Below are 14,924 nucleotides of genomic sequence, written 5' to 3' on the forward strand. Positions count from 1 at the left end.
ACTTCACGTTGGGTAGAGAAGCAGATTTGTTTTTCGTAAAGTGTATGGAAAAAAATTCAGAGTAACTGCAATACATCACGGATGCGCTAATTTTGATCGAGACGAAATGGATGCTCCGTATATGAGTCAGTATTAAACGCAGTGTCTTGATTTAAAGACCTAAAAACATGATTGTCGGCGATTTTTTTTTTTTGATAGGGGCAGAAAGAACGAAGCTTCTTAAAACTTCGAGTGTATTTTAACACACATTTGAAAGGTACGAGCAAAAATTTTTATCATCCTAGTGTCGCAGAACGGCAGCGTTATTAGCTGACCCGTTAACTAAAGAATATATCTTAAGTCAACGGCTGACCATCGAAGGGCCAAGCCGCTTGAGTCTGGAATCGGCAGGAAAGATAAAGTGCGTATTTCTTGTCTGAAATGTGAAAACTAAAATCATCATACATCATATCATATTATCGTACATCATACATGATACATCATCATACCTCATACATCATGCATAGTATTAAAGTGCGAAACCAAAGTTTGGATGTCGGATGTTTGGCTGTTCGGAAAGTGACGTCACTCAAAATTTTTTTTCTCCTGACGTCATCGATCTACAGTAATCAGCTAGCCAAATTCCTCAGTCTGGAAACAACCGCGCCGTAGAGCGGACGGATGAGAATCGTGCTCCGCAAATTTCGTGTACCGGGTTCTCTTCCTCCTGGGTCCTGCGTTCCGGGTTCACTTCCTGGTGAAACTCGACTTCAGGGACAAGCGCTCCGTAGTTTCTGCGCTCCAGGTCAGCTACCTGGTGAAAATCAACTTCCAGGACTAGCGCTCCGTGGTTTGTGGACTCCGGGTACGCTACCTGATGAAACTCTACTTTAGGGACAAGCGCTCCGTAGTTTTGGCTGTCCAGGTCCTTGACTTGGTGACTTTTGACCTTCGGACTAATTTTCCGTAGTTCTGGCTGTCCAGGTCCTCCACCTGGTGGATTTTGACATCCAGGAAAAGCGCTCCGTAGTTCTGGCTGTCTAGGTCCTTGACCTGATGACTTTTGACCTTCCGGACTAATTTTCAAGTTTACAAGTTTGATTATTGAAATTGTCATGTTTTCTACTATCATCGGATCGGAAAAAAAATTGAACGACCAGGATCAACAAATTGCAATTGATGAGTGGTTGGCATTGTATGCATAGGAATACATGACAATAACGTCGTTCATTGGAGCTAGAATTGCTGTGCGTAGTGTTTCAAATCTCTCAGCACTTAGCTGATTGTTCTGCGGTATTTTTTGACGAAATTTATTGTCATTAAATCACAATACGTTATACTTACATGCATGTGTAAACGTGATTTGTACCATTATATAGAAAAAATCTTACTGGTAGATTCGGTTTGCGTCAGTTGCACCAACACAGTGTTCATTCTGTATACTATGAAGCAAGTACCAGAATTTTTTGGGGACTCATCGTGCCCCAGTCTCCCCTACAACTATGTCTTCCCTACAAAAACCAATTACACTAGGCATCCGACCCCGAGCGAGCTTTAACAAGAGAGTGTTTTAAAACTAGTTATTTTTGATTCGCGCACCATTCTATTATCGATCTACCGAAATAACCCAAAAAACCGTGATATAATATTAATTGTCGAGCTCAAACGTAAAAAGTAACGATTTTTACCAAGAAAATTCGGAACCAAAATGAATGTGATTTAACATTTTTTTTATGAGTTTTGTAGTTCATCGTTGATAAAAATATGTGTCAATTCAAAGCAATTTTAGTTTTTACATTTCAGACAGAAATTATGCACTCCATCTTTCCTGTCAATTCGGGATTTCAGCGGCGAGGCGCTTCATTGGCCTGCTAATAACTTCGCCATTTTGCGATAATTGATGATAAGTAAATTTTTCTTTTACTCTCCAAATGTGAGTTGAAATACACTTGAAATTTTAAAAAGCTTCGTTAGTTATCTCCCATAGAGTAGAAATAACCGACAATAAACGTTTCGCTTAAAAATTGTCGTGTTTGATTGATTTAAAAAATAAAAATATTTGTACTTTTCCCGATCTTTCATATGGCAGCATTTGAAAAACCCGGTTTCCACTTTGAACCGACATGAGAAATATTTTTTCTCCATTATCTGATTTTACTGTTGACCTTTTTTCGGTGTTACTTGAATATTTATCTGTATAATTATTAATTGCTTTCAGTTTTTAACCATTTGTATACGATAATAGTACAAAACAAATAATTATAATCAACTATTTTCATGTGAACCATTAACAAAAAGCTATGTTACTATTCGTGCACGGTCAGTATAACATTTTTATAACATTTAATGGCGATTGTAATTATATTTTATCCACATTTTTTTGAACTTGTCACATTTACTATGAACTATTTCGATTCATTTTTCGTGCGAGCCCAAATTCAGTAGCTATCAATGCGATAATAATATGTCTATATTTTTTTATAATTTTCACATAATCTTCTTGGTAAGATGTGTCAATAAAAATATTATATTAATCCTTACACAATATTTTTGAGTGTTCTAAATTTTACTGAAAATATTTATTAATATTCAAGGTATAACCACCCGAGGTGGTTAGCGGTGGTCGTTGGAGGTAGTTGGCGGGGGTTGCCGGTGGTAGCGGAGGAGGACGAGGAGGAGGACGAGGAAGAGGAGGACGAGGATTTGTGCTCGGTGAGTAAAACATTTTTATATTATTTAATGGCAATTGTAATTATATTTTACTAAAATTTTTAATCTTGTCACGTTTACAATAAATTATTGCAATTCATTTTTCGCGCAAGCCCAACTTCAGTGGCTATCATTGCGATAGTAAAATTCCTATAAGTTTTTATAATTTTCTCATAATCTTCTTGGTGAAATGTGTCAATACAAAAGTTATAATAATCCTTACACAATATTTTTGATGTGTTCTAATAGTTAAAATATTTATTAGTGTTCGATGTATAACCCGAGGTGGTCAGTGGTGGTCGTTGGAGGTGGTTGGCGGTAGTTGGAGGTGGTCGGAGGTGGTTAGAGGTGGTTACGGGTGATCGTGCGGGACGAGCAGGAAGACAAGGAGGAGAAGGACGAGCATTTATGCATGGTGAGTTTTGTATTTTTATAACATTTTTATAATATTTGGTAGCAAGGTTGATTATATTTTATATGAAATTTTCTAAACTTGTCATGTTTACAATAAATCATTTAAATTTTTCTTCGTTCAAGCACAAATTCAGTAGCTATAAATGCGCTGATGAAATTTATTATTTTATTAATTTAATAAATAATTATATAAATCCTCACACAATATTTTTGACGTGTTCTTATACTGAAAATATTTATTACTATTCAAGGTATAACCCGAGGTGGTCAGCGGTGGTCGCTGGAGGTGGTCGAAGGCGGTAAGAAGTGTTTGCGGCTGATCGAGGGCGACGAGAAGGACGGAGGTCGTCAAAGGTGATTGAAGGTAGTGCGATGGTGGTGAGGTGTTGGGGTGGTGTGGTCATGGGTTGTTGGGGTGTTGGGGTAGAGGAGTGATGGGGTGGTGGGGTAAAGCTGTGGTGGGGTGGTGATGGGGGCAACCCTACCCCCTACCCCCTACCTTCTGCCCTACCCTACTCTACCCTACCCTACCCTACTCTTACTACTACTACTCTTACTTCTACTGCTCCTACTTCTACGTTAACTCCAACTCCTACTCCAACTCCCACTACTCCAACTTCGTCATCTACTACTACTCCTACTCTAACTCCTACTCCTACTCCTACTTCTGATCCTACTCCTACTCCTACTCCTGATCCCACTCCTATTCCTACTCCTAATTCTGAATATTGATGTTATGAAATATAAAGACTGCATGTCAAATAAAATCCCATATCGAAACGAACAATTCTTTTATTGTCATATTATAGCCAATTATTGTAAATAATCTAGTATGTTTCCTAGAAAATTATAAAATTTATAGTATGCATCATGTATTCATCATAAATAAATCATAAATATCGCTTGCCATTTCTCTCCTGTTGGTCCTACGCTCTTTTCGCTGCGTTTTCTGAGTTCCTAGGGGTCCAATTGGTCGGGAGAGGGTCATACAAATCAATTCTGAGACGGAAGATTTTCCGGTCAAAAAAAAAGGAAGGTTAACCCCTTTGTATTTTTGGCGAAAATTTTTGCGATTTTGAAAAGTGCTGGAATAAATTCTTTCTGGCACTAGGCGGACGTAATTTTGTGAGAGAAATCGATTGAGCGCAGTCCCAATAGGCTGCGATCAACGGATCAAAAGTTACAGCCAAAAAACAAGAACCCGTGTTTTCGACATTTTTCAGCTGGTGCTTTTTCGCTCGCCATTTCTCTCCTGTTGGTCCCACGCTCTTTTCGCTGCATTTTTTGAGTTCCTGGGGGTCCAATTGGTCGGGAAAGGGTCATACAAATCAATTCTGGGACGAAAGATTTTTCGGTCAGAAAAAAAGGAAGGTTAACCCCTTTGTATTTTTGGCGAAAATTTTCGCGATTTTGAAGAGTGCTGGAATAAATTCTTTCTGGCACTAGGCGGACGTAACTTTGCGAGAGAAATCGATTGGGTGCAGTCCCAATAGGCTGCGATCAACGGATCAAAAGTTACAGCCAAAAAACGAGAACCCGTGTTTTCGACATTTTTCAGCTGGTGCTTTTTCGCTCGCCATTTCTCTCCTGTTGGTCCCACGCTCTTTTCGCTGCGTTTTCTGAGTTCCTGGGGGTCCGATTGGTCGGGAGAGGGTCATACAAATCAATTCTGAGACGGAAGATTTTTCGGTCAAAAAAAAAGGAAGGTTAACCCCTTTGTATTTTTGGCGAAAATTTTCGCGATTTTGAGAAAAGCTGGAATCAATTAATTGTAGCACTATTCGGACGTAATTTTGCGAGAGAAATCGATTGGGCACAGTCCCAATACGCTGCGATCAACGCATCAAATGTTACAGCCAGAAAACGTGAACCTGGGTTTTCAACATTTTTCAGCAGGTGCTTTTTTGCTCGCCATTACTCTCCTGTTGGTCCTACGCTCATTTCGCTGCGTTTTCTGAGTTCCTGAGGGTCCAATAAGTCAGGAAAGGGTTGTACAAATCAAATCCGAGACCTAAAATTCTTGGTCGAGAAATGAAGAAAAAGTAAGGCCCCTTTGCATTTTTTGCGAAAATTTTCAGGATTTTGAGAAGTGTTGGAATAAATTAATTGTTGCACTATTCGGACGTCATTTCGCGAGAGAAATCGATTGGGCGCAGTCCCAATACGCTGCGATCAACGCATCAAAAGTTACAGCCGAAACACGTGAACCTGTGTTTTCGACATTTTTCAGCAGGTGCTTTTCTGGTAGCCATTTCTCTCCTGTTGGTCCTACGCTCATTCCGCTGCGTTTTCTGAGTTCCTGAGGGTCCAATTGGTCGGGAAATGGTTTCACAAATCGAATCTGAGACCTCAAATTTTTGGTCGAGAAATGAAGAAAAAGTAAGGCCCCTTCGCATTTTTGGCGAAAATTTTCGCGATTTTGAAAAGTGCTGGAATAAATTCTTTCTGGCACCTGGCGGACGTAATTTTGCGAGAGAAATCGATTGGGCGCAGTCCCACTAGGCTGCGATCAACGGATCAAAAGTTACAGCCAAAAAACGAGAACCCGTGTTTTCGACATTTTTCAGCTGGTGCTTTTTCGCTCGCCATTTCTCTCCTGTTGGTCCCACGCTCTTTTCGCTGCGTTTTCTGAGTTCCTGGGGGTCCGATTGGTCGGGAGAGGGTCATACAAATCAATTCTGAGACGGAAGATTTTTCGGTCAAAAAAAAAGGAAGGTTAACCCCTTTGTATTTTTGGCGAAAATTTTCGCGATTTTGAGAAAAGCTGGAATCAATTAATTGTAGCACTATTCGGACGTAATTTTGCGAGAGAAATCGATTGGGCACAGTCCCAATACGCTGCGATCAACGCATCAAATGTTACAGCCAGGAAACGTGAACCTGGGTTTTCAACATTTTTCAGCAGGTGCTTTTTTGCTCGCCATTACTCTCCTGTTGGTCCTACGCTCATTCCGCTGCGTTTTCTGAGTTCCTGAGGGTCCAATTGGTCGGGAAATGGTTTCACAAATCGAATCTAAGACCTAAAATTTTTGGTCGAAAAATGAAGAAAAAGTAAGGCTAACCCCTTTGCATTTTTTGCGAAAATTTTCGCTTTTTACAAAAGTGCTGGAATAAATTCTTTCTGGCACTAGGCGGACGTAATTTTGCGAGAGAAATCGATTGGGCGCAGTCCCCATAGGCTGCGATCAACGGATTAAAAGTTACAGCCAAAAAACGAGAACCCGTGTTTTCGATATTTTTCAGCTGGTACTTTTTCGCTCGCCATTTCTCTCTTGTTTGTCCTGCGCTGATTTCGCTGCGTTTCCTCAGTTACTGAGGGTCCAATTATTCGAGAAAGGGTAGTAAAAATCAAATCTGAGACGGAAGATTTTTCGGTCAAAAAAAAAGGTAGGTTAACCCCTTTGTATTTTTGGCGAAAATTTTCGCGATTTTGAGAAAAGCTGGAATCAATTAATTGTAGCACTATTCGGACGTAATTTTGCGAGAGAAATCGATTGGGCACAGTCCCAATACGCTGCGATCAACGCATCAAATGTTACAGCCGAAAAACGTGAACCCGGGTTTTCGACATTTTTCAACAGGTGCTTTTTTGCTCGCCATTACTCTCCTGTTGGTCCTACGCTCATTTCGCTGCGTTTTCTGAGTTCCTGAGGGTCCAATAAGTCAGGAAAGGGTTGTACAAATCAAATCCGAGACCTAAAATTCTTGGTCGAGAAATGAAGAAAAAGTAAGGCCCCTTTGCATTTTTTGCGAAAATTTTCAGGATTTTGAGAAGTGTTGGAATAAATTAATTGTTGCACTATTCGGACGTCATTTCGCGAGAGAAATCGATTGGGCGCAGTCCCAATACGCTGCGATCAACGCATCAAAAGTTACAGCCGAAACACGTGAACCTGTGTTTTCGACATTTTTCAGCAGGTGCTTTTCTGGTAGCCATTTCTCTCCTGTTGGTCCTACGCTCATTCCGCTGCGTTTTCTGAGTTCCTGAGGGTCCAATTGGTCGGGAAATGGTTTCACAAATCGAATCTGAGACCTAAAATTTTTGGTCGAAAAATGAAGAAAAAGTAAGGCTAACCCCTTTGCATTTTTTGCGAAAATTTTCGCTTTTTACAAAAGTGCTGGAATAAATTCTTTCTGGCACTAGGCGGACGTAATTTTGCGAGAGAAATCGATTGGGCGCAGTCCCCATAGGCTGCGATCAACGGATCAAAAGTTACAGCCAAAATACGAGAACCCGTGTTTTCGACATTTTTCAGCTGGTGCTTTTTCGCTCGCCATTTCTCTCCTGTTGGTCCCACGCTCTTTTCACTGCGTTTTTTGAGTTCCTAAGGGTCCAATTGGTCGAAAAAGGGTCATACAAATCAATTCTGGGACGAAAGATTTTTCGGTCAGAAAAAAAGGAAGGTTAACCCCTTTGCATTTTTGGCGAAAATTTTCGCGATTTTGAAGAGTGCTGGAATAAATTCTTTCTGGCGCTAGGCGGACGTAATTTTGCGAGAGAAATCGATTGGGCGCAGTCCCAATAGGCTGCGATCAACGGATCAAAAGTTACAGCCAAAAAACGAGAACCCGTGTTTTCGACATTTTTCAGCTGGTGCTTTTTCGCTCGCCATTTCTCTCCTGTTGGTCCCACGCTCTTTTCGCTGCGTTTTCTGAGTTCCTGGGGGTCCAATTGGTCGGGAAAGGGTCATACAAATCAATTCTGAGACGGAAGATTTTTCGGTCAGAAAAAAAGGAAGGTTAACCCCTTTGCATTTTTGGCGAAAATTTTCGCGATTCTGAAGAGTGCTGGAATAAATTCTTTCTGGCACTAGGCGGACGTAACTTTGCGAGAGAAATCGATTGGGTGCAGTCCCAATAGGCTGCGATCAACGGATCAAAAGTTACAGCCAAAAAACGAGAACCCGTGTTTTCGACATTTTTCAGCTGGTGCTTTTTCGCTCGCCATTTCTCTCCTGTTGGTCCCACGCTCTTTTCGCTGCGTTTTCTGAGTTCCTGGGGGTCCGATTGGTCGGGAGAGGGTCATACAAATCAATTCTGAGACGGAAGATTTTTCGGTCAAAAAAAAAGGAAGGTTAACCCCTTTGTATTTTTGGCGAAAATTTTCGCGATTTTGAGAAAAGCTGGAATCAATTAATTGTAGCACTATTCGGACGTAATTTTGCGAGAGAAATCGATTGGGCACAGTCCCAATACGCTGCGATCAACGCATCAAATGTTACAGCCAGGAAACGTGAACCTGGGTTTTCAACATTTTTCAGCAGGTGCTTTTTTGCTCGCCATTACTCTCCTGTTGGTCCTACGCTCATTTCGCTGCGTTTTCTGAGTTCCTGAGGGTCCAATAAGTCAGGAAAGGGTTGTACAAATCAAATCCGAGACCTAAAATTCGTGGTCGAGAAATGAAGAAAAAGTAAGGCCCCTTTGCATTTTTTGCGAAAATTTTCAGGATTTTGAAAAGTGTTGGAATAAATTAATTGTTGCACTATTCGGACGTAATTTCGCGAGAGAAATCGATTGGGCGCAGTCCCAATACGCTGCGATCAACGCATCAAAAGTTACAGCCGAAACACGTGAACCTGTGTTTTCGACATTTTCCAGCAGGTGCTTTTCTGGTCGCCATTTCTCTCCTGTTGGTCCTACGCTCATTCCGCTGCGTTTTCTGAGTTCCTGAGGGTCCAATTGGTCAGGAAATGGTTTCACAAATCGAATCTGAGACCTCAAATTTTTGGTCGAGAAATGAAGAAAAAGTAAGGCCCCTTCGCATTTTTGGCGAAAATTTTCGCGATTTTGAAAAGTGCTGGAATAAATTCTTTCTGGCACCAGGCGGACGTAATTTTGCGAGAGAAATCGATTGGGCGCAGTCCCACTAGGCTGCGATCAACGGATCAAAAGTTACAGCCAAAAAACGAGAACCCGTGTTTTCGACATTTTTCAGCAGGTGCTTTTTTGCTCGCCATTACTCTCCTGTTGGTCCTACGCTCATTTCGCTGCGTTTTTTGAGTTCCTGGGGGTCCAATTGGTCGGGAAAGGGTCATACAAATCAATTCTGAGACGGAAGATTTTTCGGTCAAAAAAAAAGGAGGGTTAACCCCTTTGTATTTGTGGCGAAAATTTTCGCGATTTTGAGAAAAGCTTGAATCAATCAATTGTAGCACTATTCGGACGTAATTTTGCGAGAGAAATCGATTGGGCACAGTCCCAATACGCTGCGATCAACGGATCAAAAGTTACAGCCAAAAAACGAGAACCCGTGTTTTCGATATTTTTCAGCTGGTACTTTTTCGCTCGCCATTTCTCTCTTGTTTGTCCTGCGCTGATTTCGCTGCGTTTCCTCAGTTACTGAGAGTCCAATTATTCGAGAAAGGGTAGTAAAAATCAAATCTGAGACGGAAGATTTTTCGGTCAAAAAAAAAGGAAGGTTAACCCCTTTGTATTTTTGGCGAAAATTTTCGCGATTTTGAGAAAAGCTGGAATCAATTAATTGTAGCACTATTCGGACGTAATTTTGCGAGAGAAATCGATTGGGCACAGTCCCAATACGCTGCGATCAACGCATCAAATGTTACAGCCGAAAAACGTGAACCTGGGTTTTCGACATTTTTCAACAGGTGCTTTTTTGCTCGCCATTACTCTCCTGTTGGTCCTACGCTCATTTCGCTGCGTTTTCTGAGTTCCTGAGGGTCCAATAAGTCAGGAAAGGGTTGTACAAATCAAATCTGAGACCTAAAATTCTTGGTCGAGAAATGAAGAAAAAGTAAGGCCCCTTTGCGTTTTTTGCGAAAATTTTCAGGATTCTGAAAAGTGTTGGAATAAATTAATTGTTGCACTATTCGGACGTAATTTCGCGAGAGAAATCGATCGGGCGCAGTCCCAATACGCTGCGATCAACGCATCAAAAGTTACAGCCGAAACACGTGAACCTGTGTTTTCGACATTTTTCAGCAGGTGCTTTTCTGGTCGCCATTTCTCTCCTGTTGGTCCTACGCTCATTCCGCTGCGTTTTCTGAGTTTCTGAGGGTCCAATTGGTCAGGAAATGGTTTCACAAATCGAATCTAAGACCTAAAATTTTTGGTCGAAAAATGAAGAAAAAGTAAGGCTAACCCCTTTGCATTTTTTGCGAAAATTTTCGCTTTTTACAAAAGTACTGGAATAAATTCTTTCTGGCACTAGGCGGACGTAATTTTGCGAGAGAAATCGATTGGGCGCAGTCCCAATAGGCTGCGATCAACGGACCAAAAGTTACAGCCAAAAAACGAGAACCCGTGTTTTCGACATTTTTCAGCTGGTGCTTTTTCGCTCGCCATTTCTCTCCTGTTGGTCCCACGCTCTTTTCGCTGCGTTTTCTGAGTTCCTGGGGGTCCAATTGGTCGGGAAAGGGTTGTACAAATCAAATCCGAGACCTAAAATTCTTGGTCGAGAAATGAAGAAAAAGTAAGGCCCCTTTGCATTTTTTGCGAAAATTTTCAGGATTTTGAAAAGTGTTGGAATAAATTAATTGTTGCACTATTCGGACGTAATTTTGCGAGAGAAATCGATTGGGCACAGTCCCAATACGCTGCGATCAACGCATCAAAAGTTACAGCCAAAAAACGAGAACCCGTGTTTTCGATATTTTTCAGCTGGTACTTTTTCGCTCGCCATTTCTCTCTTGTTTGTCCTGCGCTGATTTCGCTGCGTTTTCTGAGTTCCTGAGGGTCCAATTGGTCAGGAAATGGTTTCACAAATCGAATCTGAGACCTCAAATTTTTGGTCGAGAAATGAAGAAAAAGTAAGGCCCCTTCGCATTTTTGGCGAAAATTTTCGCGATTTTGAAAAGTGCTGGAATAAATTCTTTCTGGCACTAGGCGGACGTAATTTTGCGAGAGAAATCGATTGGGTGCAATCCCAATAGGCTGCGATCAACGGATCAAAAGTTACAGCCAAAAAACGAGAACCCGTGTTTTCGACATTTTTCAGCTGGTGCTTTTTCGCTCGCCATTTCTCTCCTGTTGGTCCCACGCTCTTTTCGCTGCGTTTTCTGAGTTCCTAGGGGTCCAATTGGTCGGGAAAGGTTCATACAAATCAATTCTGAGACGGAAGATTTTTCGGTCAAAAAAAAAGGAAGGTTAACCCCTTTGTATTTTTGGCGAAAATTTTCGCGATTTTGAAAAGTGCTGGAATAAATTCTTTCTGGCACTAGGCGGACGTAATTTTGCGAGAGAAATCGATTGAGCGCAGTCCCGATAGGCTGCGATCAACGGATCAAAAGTTACAGCCAAAAAACGAGAACCCGTGTTTTCGACATTTTCCAGCTGGTGCTTTTTCGCTCGCCATTTCTCTCCTGTTGGTCCCACGCTCTTTTCGCTGCCTTTTTTGAGTTCCTGGGGGTCCAATTGGTCGGGAAAGGGTCATACAAATCAATTCTGGGACGAAAGATTTCTCGGTCAGAAAAAAAGGAAGGTTAACCCCTTTGCATTTTTTGCGAAAATTTTCGCGATTTTGAGAAGTGTTGGAATAAATTAATTGTGGCACTATTCGAACGTAATTTTGCGAGAGAAATCGATTGGGCACATTTCCAATTCGCTGCGATCAAAGAATGGAATGTTACAGCCAAAAAACGTGAACCAGTGTTTTCGACATTTTTCAGCAGGTGCTTTTTTGCTTGCTATTCCTCTTCCGTTGGTCCTACGCTGATTTCGCTGCGTTTTCTGAGTTCCTGAGGGTCCAATTAGTCAGGAAAGGGTTGTACAAATCAAATCTGAGACCTAAAATTTTTGGTCGAAAAATGAAGAAAAAGTAAGGCTAACCCCTTTGCATTTTTTGGTAAAATTTTCGCGATTTCGAAAAGTGTTGGAATAAATTAATTGTTGCACTATGCGGACGTAATTTTGCGAGAGAAATCGATTGGGCGCAGTCCCAATACGCTGCGATCAACGCATCAAAAGTTACAGTCGAAAAACGTGAACCTGTGTTTTCGACATTTTTCAGCAGGTGCTTTTTCGCTCGTCATTTCTCTCCTGTTGGGCCCACGCTGTTTTCGCTGCATTTTCCGAGACCCTCAGGGTCCACTCAATCTGTTAAGGGTAATTCAAATCGAATCTGAGACTAATAATTACGGCTCCAAAAATGGAGGAAAAGTAAGGCTAACCCCTCTGCATTTTTGGCGAAAATTTTCGCGATTCTGCTAAGTGCTGAAAAAAATTCTTTCACGCACTATTCCGACGTAACTTCGCGAGAGACATCGGTCGGGCGCAGCCCTAATACGCTACGATCAACGCATGAAAACTTACAGCCTTCGACCACCTACAACGATCACCGCTACCCACTTCGGGTTATACCTGGAATAGTATCAAATTTTCTCAGTATAAGAACACATCAAAAATATTGTGTAACGATTAATATAATTCAATAATAATGATCAATAGAATAAATATCGCCAGCGCATTAATAGCCACTGAATTTGGGCATGCGTAAAAAACGGATTCATGTAATTAATTGTAAACGTGACGAGATTCAAAAATTTTCGATGAAAGATATTTACAATTGCCATTAAACATCATAAAAATGTTATACTCACCGTGTACAAACAGTAACATAGCTCCTTGTTAATGGTCAACGTGAAAATAGTTGATGGTGATCATTTATTTTCTACAATCAACGTATACAAATGGATAAAAACTGAAAGCCATCAATAATTATATAGCTAAATATTTAAGCAACACCGAAAAAAGGTCAATAATTAAATCAGATAATGGAGAAAAAGTAGCTTTCATGTCCGTTCAAAGTGAAAACTGGGTTCTTCAGATGCTCCCGTATGAAAGATGGGGGTAAGCACAAATATTTTTTTTTTAATCAAGTCAGTGAAATACGATAATTCTTAAGCGAAAAGTTGATTGTTGATTATTTTTATTTAATTGGAGATAACTAACGAAGCTTTTCAAAATTTCGAGTGTTCTTTATCTCTCCAAATGGACAGTACAAGAAAAATTCACTTATGATCAATTGTCCCAAAATGGCGATGTTATTAACCGGCCATTGAAGCGCCTCGCCGCTGTAATCTCGAATTGGCAGGAAAGATGGAGTGCGTAATTTTTGTCTGAAATGTTAAAACTCAAATTACTTGAATTGACATATATTTTTGTCATCGATGAACTAAAGAACTGAGAAAAAAACGTTAAATCACATTTATTTTCGTTCAGAATTTTCTTGGTAAAAATCGTAACTTTTTACGTTTGAGCTCGACAATTAATATGATATCACGGTTTTTTGGGTTATTTTGGTACATCGATAATAGAATGGTGCGCGAATTAAAAATAACTAGTTTGCAAACACTCGCTTGCTAAAGATCGCTCGGGGTCGGATACCTAGTGTAACTCGTTTTTGTGCTCGTGCGCTCGCTAACTCGTCGCCAGTGTTTCACCAGATGACATAGTTGTAGGGGAGACTGAGGCACGATGAACCCCCCAAAAATTTCTTTTACGTTCTTAAAATTCTTAAACGTTGAAACATGCATGTAAGTATAACGTATTGCGATTTTATGACGTTAAATTTCGTCAAAAAATACCACAGAACAATCAGTTAAGTGCTGACAGATTTCAAACACTACGCACAGCAATTTTAGCTCGAATGAACGACGTTATTGTCATGTATTCCTATGCATACAATGCCAACCACTCACCAATTGCAATTTGTTGATCCTGGCAGTTCGGTTTTTTCCCATTCAAAATGTCATCTGAAGCATGGATATTGGTTTGATAGTACAAAAGATGAGGTTTTCAATAATCAAACTTCTAAAGTTGAAAGTTAGTGGTGAAGGTCAACAGTCACCAGGTCAAGGACCTGTACAGCCAGAACTACGGAGCGCTTGTTCTGGAAGTCAAGTTTCACCAGGTAGCGGACCTTGAGCGGAGAAACTACGGAGCGCTTGTCCTGGCAGTCGAGTTTCATCAGATAGCGGACCTGGAGCGCAGAAACCACGGAGCGCTTGACCTGGACGTCGAGTTTTACCAGGTAGTGGACCTGGAGCGCAGGAATCATAAAACGCTTGTCCTGGAAGTCGAGTTCCCGCAGGTAGCGGACCTTGAGCGCAGATACTACGGAGCACTTGTCCCTGAAGTCGAGTCTCACCAGGTAGTGGACCTTGAACGCAGAAACTACCGTGCGCTTGGCGCTGAAATCGAGTTGCACCAGGTAGTGGACCTTGAGTGCAGAAAGTACGGAGCGCTTGTCCCTGAAGACTAGTTGCGCCAAGTAGTGGACCTGACGCGCAGAATCTCCGGAGCGATTGTCCCGGATGTTGAGTTTCACCAATTAGCGGATTTGATGTGCAGGAACCACGAAGCGCTTGTCCTGGACGTCGAGTTTCACCGGGTAGTGGATCTGGAGTGCAGGAATCACGGAGCGCTGGTCCAGGAAGTCGAGTTTCACCAGGAAGCGGACCCGGAGCGCAGGATCGAGTAGGTAGAGAACCCGATACTCGAAATCTGCGGAGCGCGAGTTTCATACGTCCTTTATACTGCGCGGTTGTTTCCAGACTGAGGAATATGGCTAGCTGATTTTCGTCGTCGACGATTACTATAGATCGATAACGTCAAGAGAAAAAAAATTTTGTGTGACGTCATCTTCGGAACATCTGAACATGCGAACATCCAAACTTTGGTTTCGAACTTTAATACTATGTGTGAAGTATGAAGTATGATGTATGATGTATGATGTATGGTGTATGATGATGTATGATGAATGACGTATGATGATATGATATGATGTATAATGTAACATGAATCGTAACGATAAGCGTAATGTTATCTGAAATTAACCAAGCAGCCTCTGCCTTGCGATTCCA

This window comes from Neodiprion pinetum, chromosome 5 (genome assembly GCF_021155775.2).
Source record: "Neodiprion pinetum isolate iyNeoPine1 chromosome 5, iyNeoPine1.2, whole genome shotgun sequence".
Lineage (NCBI taxonomy): Eukaryota > Metazoa > Arthropoda > Insecta > Hymenoptera > Diprionidae > Neodiprion > Neodiprion pinetum.